This window comes from Plectropomus leopardus, chromosome 12 (assembly GCF_008729295.1).
Source record: "Plectropomus leopardus isolate mb chromosome 12, YSFRI_Pleo_2.0, whole genome shotgun sequence".
Taxonomy (NCBI): Eukaryota; Metazoa; Chordata; class Actinopteri; order Perciformes; family Serranidae; genus Plectropomus; species Plectropomus leopardus.
In genome coordinates, this window is record NC_056474.1 from 14078849 (window position 1) to 14099421 (window position 20573).

Consider the following 20573-nt stretch of genomic DNA (forward strand, 5'->3'; position numbering starts at 1 on the left):
AAAGCTGTAATTATTGTAGCCTAATGATTTTCTTTTATTTCGTGATGGGCACCGAAATATTACATGATTCAATTCATTCATCAAACACTTTTTTTCTTCCCAACGGGTTAGGACCTGGGAGGTCTGAGGTTACATAGCAAAAGGCTTATTTCATTAAATGATGTTAAAAATGAATAAAATGAGACTATGAGACAGTTCAAAACTCAACATAGACTCTTATTTCAGGAAAAAACTACATAGCCTTTTTATTGATGTTTCACATGTCTGTAACTGCTGTGTAAATCAATAATTAGCAGTTTAATTTAAAAGTGTGGAAGATGGACTCTTTTCCCAGTTGTGATTCAATTAAACGGCAAACACATTACATTTGGAAAGACTGAGATTCTTTAATTAAGAAAGAGGTGTTTTGTTCGATAAGATCTGGAACCCTGTAAGTAAATTATTTTGGGTTAAAGACTAATTTATTAGCATTTTTAGATGAAGCACCTTGCTGTGCATATTCCTCATTTTATTTATAAATGCCTTTGTATTCTTTTTTACAACGCACTGTACTAATCAGCAAGTTTTAATATCAAAATGCTTTACACCGTTTTGCTATGGTTTCCAGATTGACTAACGTGTTTCTAAGGAATGGTGTGAAACAGTGTGCAACAGCATTTGAGGCATGTTTTTTCCCGTTTGGGGTGTGTGAAGGAGGTGTTCCCCAATCGGCAGCAATGTATATGTAAATTAATGTTTAGGAGGCCTTAACTTACTTTGTTTTGTTTACATTTCACACTTGGTTTGGTATTGAAAGATATGTTTTCCAAAAAACCCTTTGACCTGAACTGAATTAAACACCACAGTGTAAAAAGGCAGTGCAGCTGTGTAACACAACAGGGTGTTCAACCCACCACCATTTCTGTTTAAATAAACGTTTTGTTGTGTTTTTAGTGGTGCTGAAAGCAACCATGATCTGCTATACCTGTTGGCTGTTTATGTTTGACACTGCAGTAGTTAGGACTGGGTGATATGGAGAAAATCAACCATAACACCTCAATACCTTGATATCAATATTGCAGCAATATTATACTATTATTATAACTGTTGGCGCTATCACAAAATATTTACTTAATGAGATTTTGATAAATAATCTAATGATCTTATAATGAATTTGTGGGTAAAGTCCCTGATCTGTTGATTATTTTATTGATGAATCGATTAGTTTTTAAAAACAAATAATAACAGAAAATGGTGAAAAAAATAAACTGCAGTAAATTCCCCAAAGCCCAAGAATGACATCCTCAAATGTCTTGTTTTAGCCAAACCAAAACATTATCATTATACCATAAACATTATTATTTATTGTTATTGTTGTTTTATATCTTGCGTTTTTGCATATTCTGCATCTCTCTTTTTCTCTGTATATATTGCTTATATATTTATTGGTCTATATTCTATTCTGTATGTTTATTATGCTGCTGGTTACTTAAATTTCCCTCGGGATCAATAAAGTACCTATCTATCTATCTATCTATCTATCTATCTATCTATCTATCTATCTATCTATCTATTAATCTATCTATCTATCTATCTATCTATCTATCTATCTATCTATCTATCAGTTTGCTGTGATAGAGGAGCAGAGAAACCAGAAAATATTCCAATTTAAGAGGCTGGAATCAGAGATTTTTTCTCTTTTCCTTAAGTATCTACTCAAACCGATTACTCACTAATCAGATTAGTTGGTCATTTATTTAATAGATGACAACTAATTGAATGATTGTTGGTAAAGACAAATAATTTGACAGCTAAAACAATCTGGCAAATTCAGAAAATGACACTATTTTCTGTATCACAGCCTTTAAAACCAGGAAAAGACAACACTTATGATATAACCAAAAACCTAAGATGACATCTAGTCTCATGTCACGTTATCGATATCAGGGTATTGCCCAGCCATAGTGGCAGTGAGTAGATAACCCCTCCACCTGATCCAGGTGCACCACGTCAGTGTTGTTGTAGTACAGCTTCCGGTCAGCGGCGGCAGCACTGAGCGCCGTGAAGCTGAGCTCCACTCCGCCGTCACCTTGAATGTGACTGATTAATGCTAATCACTAGCACGTCATTGGAATAAGCCGTGTTTTCTTATTTTTTTTTGTCCGGGGAAAGATTGCCAAGATGTCTGCTTCACCTCTGGTGAGTTTTCTGAAAACGTAAACACTGAAGGTGTGAAATAAGTGGGTAAATCAGGTAACGTTAGCGCTGTTAGAGGGCTAGCTTCCACAGACAGTTAACGTTAGCTAACAGTTTTTGTCACGCCAACCTAACGCTAATTATCTTGAATAGCTTGTGTTTTTCTAATTTCGTGTTGTGCACGATTTTTCCGACTTTATTCGTTAAAGCCATTAGTAGTACAAACTCTGTCAGTTCGTCCCCATTTCCATCAAAAAGCAAACAAGCCCAACTGGCCAAATGTTAGCTAGCTAACGCTAATATAGCTCATCGACCGCCGCCTGTTATCATGTTGTCATTGGCAAAGGTAACTCATCAGCAGATAAGGGAAGCGGTTAGTGGTGAATTAATGGTGAATGCTTTTTTGATTCAGTTTAAGTACAGCGTATGTAATCGGTAAAGGTGAAGTCTATGACTGAGTCCTCCCACAGTGGGGAAATTCACATTGTTACAGCAGCTTTGACAGTATAAGCAGGAAAAAAACAACAATACAATAGTAAAAAAAATAATTACAAATATAAAAATATGAAAAACGTTAGATAAAAAAAGGAGCAAAAATAGTAACATAAAATGTGCCAGCTCAAACAGTCTTGAAAAAACCCCACATATGAATATATGTACATTTAAACTCAATAGTATTGCACTCCCCTTCCAAATGTTTTCAATAACAAGCACCACTCTGTGCAAGATGTAGGTCTAATCATCAGTTTTCAGTGGTAGATGAGATACTTTCCTTCTGTAAAACAAAAAACAAAATCAGCCAAACACCAGCTTATGCTTGTAGCTGGTTTTAGTTAGTTTTATCTGGTCGAAGATGGTCTTTGTTGGTCCTGACCCAGTTCTTGCTGGCCTTTGATGGATTAGCTGGGTGGGTCACCAGCCGGACATGCAGGCGTGGCCAGCCTATCGACCTGTGCACATTTATCTTTATGCATATCCCATGACAGTAGACCTGATTTATGCCCTTTGCTTTTCATACTTTCCCGTTGTGACACTGTTATAGGAGCTTCAATGGATGAACGAGCTAGAGTGATCATCATAAGCTGATATGCCCAGCTAAACCGTCAAAAATGATGCAAAAACATAACTTCAGCTGGTCAACCAGCTTAACCAAACTGGTCAAGCTGTTGTTTTTTTTCATCAGGGTTTTGTAGTGTATTAAGAAGTTATTGACACTGTTTCATCACATTTACATTGTTACAATTTACTCTAATAACCAAAAATGCTTCTCACCAGTAAACCTTAACATGACCATTTTCAGTCAACTGCTTATCAGTTTGGATGACCCAATCTCTGCCACCCAACCCAGTTTGTCTTTTTCCCCCAACTTTATTTACAAAGTGGCGGAGCACTGTACAATCCCTAATTATTTTACTCTGTAAGCACTTTGTAACTTTGTTTACTATGTTGCCTTTTAATAAGTTACTGTTTACTGTACCAATTGGACTAAACCGAGGAAGAAAAAATGTTTCAGAAACAATCAGAAAAACGTTATTGTCTGTCAGAAGGCAATCACAATAAGTCTTTGATGTGGCCCACAAGTACTATACAATGACACTGCACACATAGAGTAAAGTTTTGTAAACAAGTCTCACTTCCCTTGCTCTAAAGCGCTCAGATGATTTAAATGAAAGGGTCTTTTTTCAGAGTGAAGACACTGATCCCTAGCTCTGTCACTTGGAGGGCTGTAGACTGTTTTCTTGATTAATCATTTTGTTTATAAATTGTCAGAAATGTTAAACACAGTCCAAGTTGACTCCTTCAAATGTCTTGTCAAACCACCAGTGCAAAATCCAATATATTTAGGTTACTTCTAAAAATGACAAAGAATCAAATCCTCATATTTAAGTGAATGAAACCACTAAATGTTTGGCATTTTGTGCGTGAAAAAGGACCAAAATAACGGCAGATTATTTTTTTGTTGACTGACTAATCAATTAATCATTCAGTACTGCTCTTTCTGAAACAATTAGCAATAATCAGAGTTTATCTGGCGGAAATGCCAAACATTTGGTGGATCAAGTCTATGCAATGTGATGATTTTCAGCTTTTTTTTTTCTAATATCATTGTACATTGAATATATTTTGTTTTTTGACTGTTGGTCGGGAAAAAAAGCCATTTTAAGATGTCACCTTAAGCTACAGTAAGCAATTTGTTGAAAAAATGTTTGGGAGGTTAATTGACACTGAAAATCATTAGATGCAACCCTAGTTTACTGTATATATTTTAATGATCAATTTCTTTGTGTTTTTTTTAGCTGCCCATGACAACTCAAATCCTGGAGCTAATTCACATCATAGCTTCATGTTTATGGTGAGTAAAATTTCAAACCAAGAGAAGCATGTAGAGAAAGCGGCCACTAGAGGCTGCACTAGCAAAGACACAGATACACTGATCAATAATGAGAGAGAGAGAGACAGAGGAATCAGTGGAGAAACAGCAAAAAAGAGATGGTGAGATAGCATGCAGCTCAGTACAGCAAGACAGAGTGGCAGAGTGAAGAGGTAGTAGGAGTGAGCATCATACCAGCTGACAACCTGAGCGAGAGAGAGAGCGCTTCTCTGCTCACTACGGAGAAAGAGAGAGAGAGGGAGAGAGAGGGAGAGAGAGGGAGAGTGGAGCAGCACTCAACCACGTTGCCCGTCCTCATATTTTCTTCTGCAGCTGTGTGAGGCAGAGTGAGCGGCGGAGAGGAGAGAGCACATCTGAGTCCCGTGGAAACAGCAGGACCACGTACCACTTGGCCGAGAGATCGATGCACTTACGCCAAGCCACACAGGAAGGGTGAGCAGCCCGCAGGACACCCGTGTACTGCCACAGAGAGAGAGAGAGAGAGAGAGAGAGAGAGAGAGAGAGAGAGAGCGAGGAGCCAAAGGGACAGACAGAGTGAAGAGAGCGACAGCGAAGAAGATTACCCGAGGCCAATTTGAAAGCTTTCAGCTGGTCACTCAGAGCAGGTGAGTTAACTTGTGCTTGTGTGGAGCGGGGACCGATGTTCGGCAAGTGCGTTCAGCTTGTGACAAGTGTGTGTATGTGTGTGTGAGTCCTGTATCTTCACTCATGCACAGTTGTATTGCCTTTGTGTTTGGGCTGTGTGTTTGTGTGTGTCTCCTGTTTGTTTTTTCCTGTCCCTGTTTTAGTTTGTGCATCACTTGCAAGACAGTGTGCAGTTATAGTCATAGCCAGGTGATTAACTGGGGAACCTCAGTATCAATCAACTCGTTATCATGCTGAGCAGAGAGGAACACAACAATAGCTGCTTAATGACCCCTTCATGCTGGTTTGTGTGTGTGTGTGTGTTTGTGTGAGAGCTTTTGTGGTTAAAGTGCATATGTGTGTGTTGTGGAGGATACTTTGCTGTAACAGGTGAAATGTGTCTGAATTGCTGCCACTTGGGCTATTTAATGGAGTCATTATAAAAGCTTGTTTTGAGAGAATTAATTGGGAGTAGTTAATGGCATTGCATGGTTATTTGTCACAACTGTCATGGGCAGGATATTAGTCCACAGCCACTCATATACTATCTATATATATTTAAATAGACAACTCATTGTGTTAGTTAAAGGATTTTTTTCTTCTTGGATTATTATAGTTGAGTTTGGATGAACATTTGGGGAACTGGTTTGAAACAACAGTTCAACTTATTCAACAGGAATAGACTCTTGTTGGTAAACAGGACTGGCTTCAGTTTTTATATTTAAATTTTACAAAAATATCTTGAATTTCTAACTTATGTACAATCTAAAGATCTGAGTTGACTGTAAGGACAGTTGGAATTGCTTACAAAGTTGTTGTCATCTAATTAGATAAATATATGCACTAAAAAATGCTAAATTGTGTTTTTCCACCAGTGTCTTGTCATCCACCATCTACTAGTATACCTTTTTTTTTTGCAGTTGTTGAATAGTCATTAAAAAGCTTGTGGACTGCTACGTTTCAAGTCCCATTACCCGCCTGTCCTGCACAGATAATTTAGTGTAGGAAAGGTGCTTGTAGTGACTTATTGTTATCTATGGTGACATTTAGAAAGTCAGTCTATATGTGCACCATCTCTCCATGTATTGTCATGTTTGGAAATACCATGCCATGCTTGATATGTCCCATCATCCATCTGTATGTGTCCCCGTCTTTCTCTTTTCAGTCTCTGCCTTTCCCCCCCCTGCTTCCCTCTTTCCTTTCATGTCATCCCGTGAAGGTTATTTCCATATATCGAGTTGGTTTAATTTGTCAAAGTCAGCCAGACATATTGTTCATGGTCACAGCGGGGGAACAGGTTGGGAGGGATTCAGTGAGAGTATTGACACCATACTGGAAGCTGTGGTGATTATATGCTGAGAAGGGAGAGAGTGACAGAGTGACAGAAAAAGGCAGAAGTGGTGAAACACAAGCAGGGAGAAAACCACCAATTCAGTTTCCTTGTAAACAGAAGGGCTGAGCAGTTAATTTTGAGCTTTTTCAAGACTCTGTGTATGTGTGTGTGTGTGTGTGTGTGTGTGTGTGTGTGTGTGTGTGTGTGTGTGTGTGTGTGTGTGTGTGTAGGCTGTGAGTGGGGAGGCTTGAGGTTATCGGTCTTTGGATTCATCATAACTCGCACAGAGCTTGGCTTCCCCCTCTCTCCCATGTGGCTCCTGTGTCATTAAGCTGAGACACCGAATCTGAGAGATCACTTTCTCTCGCCGTCTCTCTTTCTCTTCCCGAATACATCAGACTCTCTCTCTGTCCCACGGTCTTTGTCTTTACCTCTCGCTGGCTCTTTATCTGTTCATTACTCACTCCCTGCCTCTCACACTCAAGTGTAACTGCATTTGTGGAAACTGCTGCTCATAAAACATGCATCTCTCACTGAATGTAGAATGAGTGTGCAGAACTGATATGATTGAAATTCAAATTAAATACAGATTGCGATACTGTGGCTCTGATATTATACATTTACCGTATGTAATGTGGAAGAGAGAAATATCCCTTTTCATAAATTGTATATGAGTTTAAAAGCTTTATCTTGGATATGAATTATAATTTAAGTGCGTACGCTGTATTAATTTAAATGTAAAAGTCAAAGTTTATTATAGCACAATCACAGTGTGTGTCTCAAAGAATTTACCAATAAATAAAACAATTGAACTTTAAAGAAATATGTAAGGGTGTAAAAGGTGCGATAAAATGCATATAAAACATAACAGAACATTTTAAATATAAAATAGTGTGGTAAAATAAAGCACATGAATGCCTTGATAAAGGTGATGAAACACACATGTACAAAAATGTGTGACATGTATGCAACCATATACAAATAAACTGAATATAAGCTGGCTAACCGTAGTCTAGTGCTTATAAATAAGGTTGAAGTCTGATGCAATGTCTAATAGTGGCGATATCTTACTGACAAGAACAATTGCAAAATTTTCAAATGTTTGCTTTCATTGTTTGCAGTTTCCTGTTTGCATTTCTTGCAAGTCAGTGTGTGTTGAGTGGTTAAATAGCACATGCAAATGTTTTCTATAAATTGCTTAAGGAGCAGGTGGTATTTGTTGAATCTTTCTCACATTCCTACTGTGTCAGGATTATCTCTACTATTTTCCTTTCTCTGTTTCCAAATCATTCACATTTATTTCAGTGCCAATGGGCAGCTGAACAAGATTGCAATCGTCTATGTGGTAATTAATAATTTACATAATACCTCATTCTGGGGGAATTTTATTTTTCTCTGCGCCAGTGTTAATTGTGTTAGCTAAGCTACGGCCATTACTTATCGTTAGGACGACAGTTAAATGGGGACATATCCAGCACTCATTAGCGACTGGATCATCCATCAGATACTGCACTGATTTAAACACAGTAGCAGATAAGAAACTGCAGTAAAAAGGACGGAAATCTTTAACTGCGTGTTCTTGTTTCACTTCTAATTCAAACACTCAGATCCATCACACGAGCACAGTTTCTTTCCTTGTTTGCTAATTAGATTAGCGCTGTTAAGGCTCAGATTTAGGCTCGTGGGATTTGTACTGTACAGTTATATGAATGTGAAAATTCTTACAATTGTTTAATGCAAACATGGCTCATTTCTACTTGCACTATGTATACAATACAGATGTTTAGTACGTTATTAAAAAGCCTTAGAGATGTCAGTGAACAGAGCATTTTCCCCTCCTTCAACCCATGGTTCATCTTTTCATGAACCACCTCAGCGGCCTCCTGTGCTATCATCTCAGTCTGTGTGATAAATCCTGAGTAGACTGCTCTGATTTATGTTTTCAAGGTAGAGGAGCCAGACATGGGCATTTGTCTGAAAAAATGTGTGAGCTGTTACCTTTATTTCTCTCCCGCTTTATGTTAGGCTCTCCTCCATTTTTGTATATCTGCGGTCCTCTCTCCTGCTCCCACCGTTCTCCCCGTGGGATTTCTTTTTAGAATAATGATGACAAATGTTCATGCATATAGTATAGAGATTTGTAAAATGTGGATGTGTACCAAATGTTCAAGCCAAAATTATTGTGGCCAAAAATGTTATGTTATCATCACTGCAACCCTATACTACACTTTGTCAGACTCTGCAAAAGCATAAGCCTATATATAATACACTGAAATGTGCTTTAAAACTTGTCATAAACCAGTAGGTTGATTCACCAATGTTATCTCAGCAGGTTATGGCCACAATGTCTAACTCTAGACAGACAAGGCGCCTGGTTTCTCTGCCCTGCTGTGGTTGTTCTGCCTCTGCAATCAAAATAAAAGCACAAATGAGGGCAGGAGCGATGTGCTGTGTCCCTCTGAAAACGAGGGTAGTCACCATAATGAAATTACTGTTACGAGGGATGTCCAAAATATATATATTTTTGTCCTGATCCCAGTCTGATTCCTTTGATATTTGGCACTATCAATTCATAACATTAATTAGGGACAGCTGATGTGATCTGCCACCAGCGACCAGTGTTATTTTAATTGGTGGAAATACAGTAAGCAATGGCTTAAAATGAAAGTTTGCCACCTGACCGTTAAGCACTCTGCTAATAAAAGGTGAGAAAATGCTTCATTACAGTTGCAGCCTTTCAGATTTGTGTATTTTATTATAGCAAATAGTGATGCCTTAAAATGTCTCCATATTGGCCCTGATTCAGATACTTAGAATCAGCTCGAGACATCCGCAGTTGTTAACATCAGTATGTTTGAACACAGTATAAAAACTATTTGAAATATAAAAATATTTGAAAACTGGTTTTGGTTTCCCAACATCATCTTCATGCTGCCATGCATTTTATTTGCCATGTTTTAATCTTGAGATCTAATAGATTTGCTCAAGGCCACTGAAGCCTACTTGGTATTATTTTCTAGTTAAAAGGTATTTGTGTCTTGTTCACTATGTTGAGACTCTTAGTAAACCCAACACTGGAGACAATGTTAACAGTGAACATCACAGCTCTTCACTGTTGATCTCTCCGCCACAAAGTACTTTATTAAAAAAGGCTGATGAATGCGCCAATTATGCTGATCTTATCAAGACACTTGTCTGTCTGACAGCCTTGGGTGTCACACAGCGCAGTGTGTGAGTGTCTCTCTCCTCTTTAATAAAAAGAAAAATAGATGAAGAAAAGCAGTTGCACTTTAACAGAAGGGTTGATGTAGCAGCAAGTTTGCAGTATTTGCTGGTTGGGAATGCCTGATCTGGCAAGATGTTGTAAATTTCACATACACAGCCCCCCAACGGTGTAGAATGACAGTGCTGAGAGCAGAAAAAACAGCAATCAATGGCAGGATGACCAAAAAAGCAGGCCTCTGCTATAATTTGGCCCACTGATGAAGTGGAAAAACTGACTGTTTTGATGCTGTCTGATGTAACCACTCAATTGATCATCTTGTAAAAGTGGTCGGAAGTGCTCAAAAAAGACGTGTACTGTATATCAAATGATTTACAGAAGCAGGACAGGAGCTTGGATTGGTTTTTAAGCCTCTTGGGAGCTTTGTTTTACTGTGTGTTAAACGGCGAGCAGAGAGAGGGGAAATGATAAAGCTCATAGGATCATAAAATGCAGGGAAAAGTGTTAACTGCCCTCTTGAAATAATGGAGAAAATGCATTTAAGATAGGAGAGCTTTACAGTCATTTTCCTCCCCTTTCCTTTCTGTACCTGTAAGGCAAATTTCCCAAATGGGATGACATAGTTGAACTGATTTAAAGCTCTGATTCATATCAGCATAGAGCACTGCAGAAACATATTCACCTTGGTCTTTATTTCAATGCATGCAATCGCACACATCTAGATTGCTTCTTTTGCCACTGTGCTTCAAACACAATCCAAAGAGTTCAGAGTTCAAGCGACTGTTCTTGTTGGGTAACCATCCCTGTTTCCAGGATCCATGGCGTGTGGTGTTGCATTAAGAAGTACCCTCCGCAGTCAGCATGTCCTATATCTTCTTTACAAGCGGCCGCCTTATGAATCTTGCGAGGATGTGCTTGAGAGGTTTTATTTTTATCCCCCAATCTTTGAGTCCTCCCCGGCGTTTAGAGGAGCTGGGCAGGCCATGTTAATGATCCTCATTAGCCAAGGAGCTTGAATCCAAACTGGAATTCTTCCATTTTAACTGCTACTTAACATTTGGTGTTCCTCCTTCCCTGTCTGTCTCACTCTTTCTGCACATCCCCCCTCTTCTGCAACATCTTCTTCTTCTTTATCTCTTGCTCTGTCCTTTTTATCCCACCTGAGTGTCCACACTGGGAAATAGTCTATAAAGGTCTTCCATCTCCTTCAACCACTTCTTCAGATGTATTTTTTCCAAGATATTTACTGCACAGGATAAGTCCCTGGGTACCTGTGTGTACCTGTTTGAATGGGCGCATATGTGTGTGTGTGATCATGTATGTGCACATTGCTGTGTGTATGCCTCACAAAAAAAGGAAGCTTTCCAGATGACCTCTGGTACTAGTTGCTTTTTCGCCCCTACTGTGAAGTGAAAAGCTTAGAGTTCAGGCGTGAGCCCCCTCCAGGCAGCCTGTGAAGGATGCTCAGATATACAAACATGTCGGCTCAAGAGACACCTTTAGCTGAAGGGTAAATATGCTCTGGCTCTGTTTATACAACAACTGTGCAGCAGTTGGAGACAGACGTTGTTTGATACCTGGCTGGCTGGGGATTATCTGGAGCTGTAAGGTCCAGGTTGCTACACTGCATTATTTTGATACTTAAATGTTCTCTTAACGTAACCTTTATTTAGGCAGAGAAGCCACACTGCACGCTGAGGGGAAAAATGTCCCCTGAACTGTGCCCTGAATACATGAATTATCCTGAAGTACAGTTTCACTGTGTTCTGTTAAAATGTGTCTAATTTGCATTTTTGGAGAAGTTTCTGATTGCAGAGTCACACTTCTTGAGGAAAAGGTTAAAGAATTATAATTCTGCAGGAGGTTATCTGTGTAGAGAGGGATGTTACCTAAATTGTATAGCTTGTGAGGCTCTTTAAAGTTGACATTTGGACTTTTTGCAACAAATCTGATTTGAATTTTTACTGAAGATGCTTAGCTGATAAAGTAGTATTGGCAATAAAAGTGATAAAACTAAAAAGAGAAATTCCTTTCATTTAACGTCCTCCTTGCTCCCTTTACTCGTCTGTCCTCTCAGTAAAAGACAAATGGCAGGCGAGGGTAAAATAATAGTTTCTTACTTCAGCAACCAAATAATCTACTTGGACCATTAATCACTGTAGAAGTTGGATATTAACATAAAATAATTATATATTTACTTTTAATTGAGAAGGTCCACACTGCATGCTGTCTGCTTTTCTCTCAATTAACCTATCAAAATGACAATGTAAAAACAGACTAACCGCACTAATACACGGTCAGCTAATACACGGTCAGCTTTTATGTAAAGCCAACAGAAGTGTTTATGTCAAAAACTCTCTTAAAGTTAAAGTCAAAGACAACCTTGCATTTTTTATTTCCAGTGTGTTTGGAGGTAAACTCTAGAGTAAGCAAAGATGTCTTGTTGATGTTTCAAGTACATCATCCAAAATGAGCACGGAGAAAGGAGAGGAGAACATACCGTAGTGTGGAAAGCCTTGCGGCCAAAGCTGTTTTTAAATCTTCTGAGTTCAACACAAGGTTCAAAGTAATTCAAGTAACCAAGTCCTAGTTTGAGAACAAAATTCAAACTCAGTCTTTTTTCTAACCCCTGAAAGAGACAAGATCTTTCTGTCAGAAAGTGTTAATAATGAGTTTTACATAGTCAATAGCAGTTCATTGTTTAATGCAGCGGCTTAAAAGTAAAATATTCAAGATGTGTGGTTGTGGATGGACATCCAATTGCTGTTTCATTTGTTTTCTGGGGTTTTACCAGAAGGACTAATGTTGTTTCAGATTTCTTTACTCTAATGACTAAAGTTCATGTTAAGCTTAAGCAGGTTTCCCGTGGACACTTAAAAAGCACTGAATTTGGGGCGGCCTCTAGCTCACCTGCTAGAGTGTGCGCCCGATAGGCCTTTTCAGCAGCCGGGGTTCGATTCCATCCTGTGGTGCTTTGCTTTACGTTTCCTGTCATTCTACAGCTGCCCTGTCAATGAAGGGAAAAAAAACCCAAAAATAATCTTCAAAAAAAGCCCTGAATTCATTGATCTGAAAATAAGGCCTTGGTATGAAAATGTATTAAATCCATCTTTCAAAAAGATGAAAAACATGTTTCTTTACTAATTCAATTTAATGTGGTGAGTGATTGATATACAAATGATCATTTCTTGGGTGAAGTATTCCTTAAAGTATAACTCATCTACAAGTCTTAGTTATACCGTATTGCGGCTGAGCTAAATGTGACGTGCATAACATCAGCAAGAGTTCCACCAAAGTTGTTTGAGATTTAGCTTGACACTGTCTACTGAATAATATCAAACTTTTAGCCTCGTCCTTGAATAGTTACATCTGTTCATTGACTGAATGAGATGTGGTTTGAGGAAGTTGGAAAGCAAACTATACTCTGCTTAAATTATTCATAGTTCAGGTTTTTGACAGTTTCTAGCCTACATGACTCTGATGAATGGTATGTGGATGCTGACAGATTTTGCAGATAGTGTTGCAGGTTCTCTGCACTGCGTCGTCATCTCGCTATGGACCTTGTGTCATGCGCAAAGAATGATATTAAAAACTCCAGACAATAAATCCAATCTGTAGACTTTCTTGATCTCAGCTGGTATGGCATCCTGTTCTGACTTTTACTCCCAGAAGTACCACAAGGTCCCTTGACGCCTTGCTGACAGCTCAACTACATTTTAACTTTGATGATAAAAGAGGGATATTTCTCTGTACCTCTCTGTTGCTCCAGGATATGGACTAATTTGATTCTAAAGAAACACTTTTTAAATGAAACATGGCTACAACAAACCAATTAAACCAGCACCTTCATACACCAGTTAATTGCACATGTGATTAAGAACTAAGAAAACGATTTGTCTCTGTGAACTTTCCATCTGTCTGCCATTTACCAGAATGGTGTCATTAACTTAATTCGTCCTTACCTCATAGAAAAAGCCATTCTCATTCGTAGCACACACTGAGCAATTATAACTGCTCCAGTTGTCCCATTTGCATACTTCCATAGAAATTGCATTCTGATAGATTAGATTTTCCACTTAATATGCAAGACAGAGCTGGTTATAGGTTGGTTTGCACAAGATATACCTAATAATTAGCTTGACTGAAGAACACTGGTTTTCACTTAATGCCACAGGGCATGGATACCCATATATATGTATTTCAATCAATATTTCTGTGTTTTTACACACAAACTCCCTACATGTAAATTTTACCTTTTCCAAAAGGTGGTGATGTGTCCTCTGGTCACATGCACCCCTCTGTCATGATTACTGTGTGTTGTGGCATATCCCATGGGGACCTGCACTGTTGACATTATAAATTTCCTTCAAACCAGCTAACATGAAGCAAGCATGTCTAATTTGACCTTACAGTCATGCCATTTAAAGGCCACCTATTGGAATAAACAGTGGAATGATGCAGTGTGGGTGTGAGGTTGACTTTGAAGCCATCTGCTGTGTAAAGGTTTGATGTGTGTAATGTTTAGTGCTAATGCAGCTAGTGATTACTGACCACGGCTCGACAGTGACAACGGCCAGGTTGCCATTGGCAAGCATTTTGAGAAATTGTGTATGGTAACAAATTTGTGGCCTTTGGTTTCCATCAGGGGCCACGACTCTTTAACATAGTTTAGCACCCCAAAATAGATACAGTTTTAATACTGCTGATTGACAATGGCGAGTTGCACATTTAAATTCTGTAAAGTATCAGATAGAATACAAACTGCAAAGAATTTTGTTTGGTTTCTCTAATACAGCTTTTAAACATTCCTTATGTTACATCTTTATTATTAAGCAAGCATATTACTGCATAATATCTTAATTACTGAAAATATAAGATGACAAAATATTGCAACAATATTTTCAAATTTGACAACCGAAAGCTCTTGCCTGGTCTCCAGCCTGGCAACCACTTATATAAAACCTGCTGTCGTACTGTAATAACTGTAATACAGTTACAAAAAATATTTTCAATTTTTACCTAGAAAATGTCTTTTAAATTATAATTTGACTGCTGGGAATTGATATAGAGAAAAGTAATTATGTCATTAGCTATTTTGTTCCTTTGTTATGGGCTCTGTCAGTTGAGTAGAGTTTAATAATCAAATGTTTTCTTGAACATGAGGTGCTGCTGCCATGGTACTAATGGATTTTGGACAATAAAAGAAGATTGACCCATCGCCTCTGAGTCTATAGTGCAGTAATGCTGAAGCAGAGGCTACTACCACTGCTGTATTGTATTTTTAGATCAGATAGTTTCATATTCTACAATGTGGAACCAACGATTCCTTGACATGAATCAATTCAGTGTCTTAGTTGTTACACGGAAACATTCTCTGTATTCTGTTTGCTGTTTTGTTGCAGCCCAAAACCTAGATGATATTACACATACTCTGCAAACTTTTCATTGATCTCTCACAATCAATATCTATCCCTTTGGAGAGTGATGAGACATTTTTCAACCTACTTTCATAGGACATCCATCTGAAATCCAATAAGGTGCCCCAGGGGCTATGGAACAGTTACTGCATGATACATTTGGATGCAGTATTAAATCCTTTGCACCCTGTTTGACCATGTTTTGTGATTGGATCTGTGAAACTGAAGTTATGTGCAGACAAGTGAAACATTTTGGATAAACAATGAGTAGCTTAGCAAAACTCAAATGCCTCTGTTTCATCAGGGCTTAAAATTTATACATTAATTGTTGTATTTTTCATTGATATTGAATGATGGGCTATAAAATATTCATCATCAAGGATATTATCTGATTTTGTGGTCTGGTGTCCAACATCACTGTTTCATGCCATTAAGACTATACGTTTATAAGCATTAAACACAGTTTGGTGTCCAGCACTGTTTTTTTTTTGTGGTTGTGTGCTGTAGTTATGGAACATTTTATTATGTATACAGATGAATTAAACAACAGGCAGTGTAGTAATTTGTGAGGTTTAAAGGTGCCAATATGTGATTTTTGATCTTGAAAGAGAGCTGGACTAACTGGGTTACCCTGCCTCCAGGCTTTATGCTAAGGTAGACGCCTCCTAGCTATAGCTGCATACTTAATCCACAGACATGTTGTTGCATTTCCCAAAACGTAAAAGAATTCCTTTAAGCTTTAAAAAAAATTGAATAATAGAAGCAAGGCTTGGAGTAGAATAGGTCTCAGACTCTCAGCTTGGAGCAAGTTTTTTGCAAAAGTTGAGCCAAATAAATTAAAAGGTGCAGAAAAGCAACCAAGGGGGGATAAAATACATGAAACAAAGCCAGAGCCAACCAATAATCTCAATAGTTTATCTTGATAATAATACACTTTAGACATATTAGATCACAGTTCAGCAGCCTGAACATATTCATTAACTGGCTTTTGAGACACTAATCCAGACATCATGTATCATTAATCAGTACACTGCTGTGTAGGTCCAAGGGATTTGTGGCATTTGTTTTTTTTTTTTCACAAAAACAATTAATATATGCAGCGGCTGTCAGGTACCTGTAGGTGAATAGCTGAGCTCAGAACCAGCACAATGCAGAGGTAGTTATTCTGTTACCTCTACACCACTGGAACAATTAAATAGTTGTACTTGTAATTATTGCGGTGGTATTCGAACACTAACCGTTGGAAACAGAATGACTTCCTGACAGCTACTGGGTCACAAGGCAGTAAGTACTGCTGTGCCACTGATTAAATTCACCCAATAATTAAGCAGACATCATTGATTCCCTGCAGAGAAATGGAGAAATGGAGAGAGTGTGTGTGAGAGAGAGACTCCCCGTCTGTCCCTGTGCTTCCTGTAGCCCCTGCAGCGGTGGGCCAGTCAGATATGCGTAATTTGGGAAATGAGCAGAAGTCAATTCCACTTAAACAGACAGTGGTGGTTGGACACATCGATGTTCCATGCATTGTTGACTCCCTTCATTTTCTTCCTCCATGACTTCCTCTGTGTAATTGACAGAGCGATCGAAGGGTATGGGAATGTGTGTCCTAGATTATTAGTGTGTGTGTGTGAGTGTAATGTGGTGTGTAAGAGTTTAAAACTGAATAATCACGTACTGCTTGAACAATTTAGCACACTTGTGTACATGTGCGTGTCTTTGCTTTTAAAAATGATTCAGCAGCTTTAAAAGTAGGGAGTAAAATACGGTTTATTTCACAGGATCAGTAAGAATCCGTTAAAGCACACACAGATAAGGGTAGGGGTTAGTTAATAAATGTTCTTGTGAGTTTAGTAATGCAAATGTATGCTTGTGTGGGTGCCTGTCTGATTCTGCCAGTGTTGTTTTCTTAAAATCAGCGTAGGCAGGTGGAGTACACAACACACATTACAAGCACACACACCAGAGAGCAGAGAGAGCAGTAAGTTTTTACTTTTGATGCCAGTGCAATTTTTTTAGGTACTGTAATTTAACTACAACTGAGGACTTTTTACTCAACTTGACCAGAACAAAAAAGACTTCGAACTCGACTTGGACTTAAACACCAGTGACTCGTGACTTCCCTTGGACTTGAGCCTTTTGACTTGAAAATACTTGATGCCTTTTCCCAAGCCCAAAGATTAAAATAATATAGAATATAGAATCCGTTTATTTCCTGAATTAGCTCACATTAATGCTGTTCATTCACAGCAAATCGACATCCGGATGATCCACTTTATTTTGACCAATCCGACAGCATCCAGTCAAGCTGCAGGAGAGAACAATGGAGAACTAATGTCATGTTACTGAGCACTGAGCATTGGGTGTCAAGGTTTAGAGAAGTAAAAGTCTCTTTCTGTTTTTTTTTTTTTTTTTTTGCCTAGACAGTGTAAGGTGACTGGCAGTTGGAGCATTTCCAAAGCTTGAAAGAGCTTAAAAATCTACGGCTTTAAACTCTCAGTACAAAGATGAGCAACAACATAAGAAAAAGTCTTTGATAAAAGTGAAAGGGGCGAGATATAAAAATGTAAAGATCCCCCAAGGTGCATTTGGTGAAAAACATCCACACACTGAGTTTAAATTGTCTCACATCCACCACTGTTAGTGAGCAAAGTTAAAGAGACACTAGAAAGCTGATAAAACATTCAGAAGTTAAAATCAGTCCAATTACTGGGTAAACTTTTGATACATTTGGCAAATGTGTTTTGTTCCCAATAGCATTGGCTTTTGAATTTGCTTCAGCTCTAATTTGCTCCCCTGATTCGCTTTTTCTTCATAGCCATAGCCGCTGAGGCTCATGGTAGTGTTTACAGCCATTCGCTATAGCAAATTGACAAAAAAAAGAAAAACATTGTTTCTTTGGAGCTAAGTCTGAAATAATTAAAAGTGATGGTGATAACATAATCCTATAGTTGTGTAAATTATCCAGGAGACTCCCACATTTCATGAAGACTATCATTAAATGAAAGCTTTGAAATGGGAAAATCCTCTAGAGGCCAAATGCATAAAATGAGTAAACTGTATGTATGCACACAAACAGAAATATGCATCCGCATTCTTTTAATCAGATTTATAAAGTCGTGCATACGCCTGATTCTATTTTAAAAATCTGTGGGACACACTGATGCACATGTCCCCGGTTATGGACTCGTTATTATTTAATGCCAGAAGGATGTTTAACCTTAACTGTTGCACCGGAGTCAAATTAGCCAGTCAACTGGGAAATGAATGTACATATAAAAAATGATGAAATTCATTACTCATAAATAATTTAAAATTAACTATATAAATGCACCTTTGATTGACATTTTGCAGTGCCGTGTAGCCTGAAAAAACTGGCAACGTAGTGAAATTAGCAAACAGACAAAAAAAATGTATCAGTCTCTCATCTTATGTTTCATCTCTCCCTCAAAGTCTTTTAGAGTGTATGCCCTTTTTTTCTTTGTTCTTTTGCTTTGTCGTTTTTTGGTAGCTTTGTGTAAAACCTCAGCCAAGGGACTATGAATGAAAAATAGCCTCCTGGCTAATTCTGGCATTTTTATACCTTGTGTATTTATTAATTTGCACTCTAACCTTTTTAAATAAATCAAATCTTAACCTAAACCTTGTCATATCACCTGCAGCCACCTTAGCCAAAACAGACGGTGCGCCTGGTCGCAGGCGCATCGTTTGTGCGTATGCATTGTTTATGCATCTAGCCTCAGGACTCAGTGGGTCTGTTGCCAATGTTCCAGTTAAGAGAATTATCTTGTTAAGATCATTGTGTTACCCACAAAGACTATCTTGGCCTCTGTGAATGCTAATATGGAAATTGCGGGTGAATGTCTCATCAAGCTGCCATAGCAGAATCTCCCTGCAGAGAACCACCATCTATACTTGAGCAATTTAACAGCAGTGTTTCTATAAAGGTTGTCATTAAACCTTTATCCACCGACATGGATCATCACTTAATTATGAGCACTTACAGCTGAAGATGTGTGGTAAGTGCAGCACTAGAAAGTGCATAGTTTTACTGTTTAGTGTTGATTGAATGTTAGTGAGTCAGTCAGAGTGACAGCGGATGTTAAAGTTTTGTGCATTTAAAATGATAGATTGCATCTTTCAGAGACTGCAGAGACATTCAAGGTTAATAAACACTCACTGTTCACAGACATTCCTAGCAACAACCTGTGACAAATAGCCATACAGTTCTCCTCTGAGGTCTTTTAAAGCTCAAATTATCATTTTTTTATTTGTATTATGCTCTTATGATAGCCTTGCCTTATTTGTGTTCTCCTCTGCAGCTTTATAGCTGTGGTTAGCTAACCTAATTGATTTCCTTATTATAGACGAAAGGGTCATGCCATCATGTCGTGAAGGATTTATCCGTCGTTCTAAGATTCTTCTGCTCTTTGTCGCTCTATTGTGCGTAAAATGTCCTCCAGACTACAAATAAAACAAGGTTATCATGCTCAGTGTGGAACAAAATGCATTTTTTCATACGACTTTGGACTTTTTATTTCTTTTATACTGAAAATATCCCGTCTTGTAGGTGTCTTTTGAGGCCACATGTTCTCGTGAATACATCTGAACTCATTAAGATAACAGGTCACTTCTTTTAAAGTAGAATAGTTATGAAATTGTTAGGTGATGAATGGAAATATTGTACATACAAATGTTCTTAGTAATCTTAAGACTGACTTTGCTTCAAAGGGAAGCTAATGCTGGTTGGAAATGAGTTTTCTTGGGTTGGAAAATCTTCTGTTCTTTTTTCTGGTGGCTGTGGGTGATAATAATGCCTCGCTGGTATCACACACAGAGCTCATGTTCGATTTTGTAGAAATTCTTTGGCTCATCGCTGCACAACGTCTTGGTAGTGCTGCCAGAGTCTCAACCTTGAGGGTTACAGCTGTCATACTCCTTCTGTCGGGCGTCACATCCATACAGATATCCATCAAATAAAAAAAAGACCTTCCCAGAAATGTCAGGGAGGCTTTTCACAATCTTGGCAAGAACGAAAAGATTTTGAGTACAACATACAACCCTCTGTATACTGTATCTATTCTGATAACAAACAACTATTGGAAACTACTGAAGTAGAGTTTAGAGTAGTTAGTTTTGACCTTTATTGAGCCTTGCCCAACTTTTTAACATTTTAAGAAAATTTTTTGACCTCCCATTCCTTTCGCTGAAAGTAACATTTAAATGTTACGATTACATAATACATTTTTCCCTTTAAGAATGAAAGTCAGTAATTAGAATAATGGGAATAAGAGGGTTGCTGCTGCATTGAAATAGAAAATACATCAGTTCAGCTGCAAAAAAATGACAAGGCTGTGGTGGTACTCCATCATCCAAAAATGTTTTTATTCCTCTGCAGGTTGAGATTTCAAG

The 20573-nt window shown here is 38.2% G+C and overlaps 1 protein-coding gene across 1 annotated transcript in view; it reads left to right on the forward strand.

The window, feature by feature from the left end:
* The first annotated feature begins 5097 nt into the window (after window positions 1-5097).
* Window positions 5098-20573, forward strand: part of tnr (tenascin R (restrictin, janusin)) — a 212830-nt gene continuing 197354 nt past the window's right edge. Inside the window, exon 1 of the mRNA XM_042497978.1 lies at window positions 5098-5172. The gene's annotated coding sequence lies outside the window, so the exon portion shown is untranslated. The remainder of the gene's footprint in view (window positions 5173-20573) is intronic.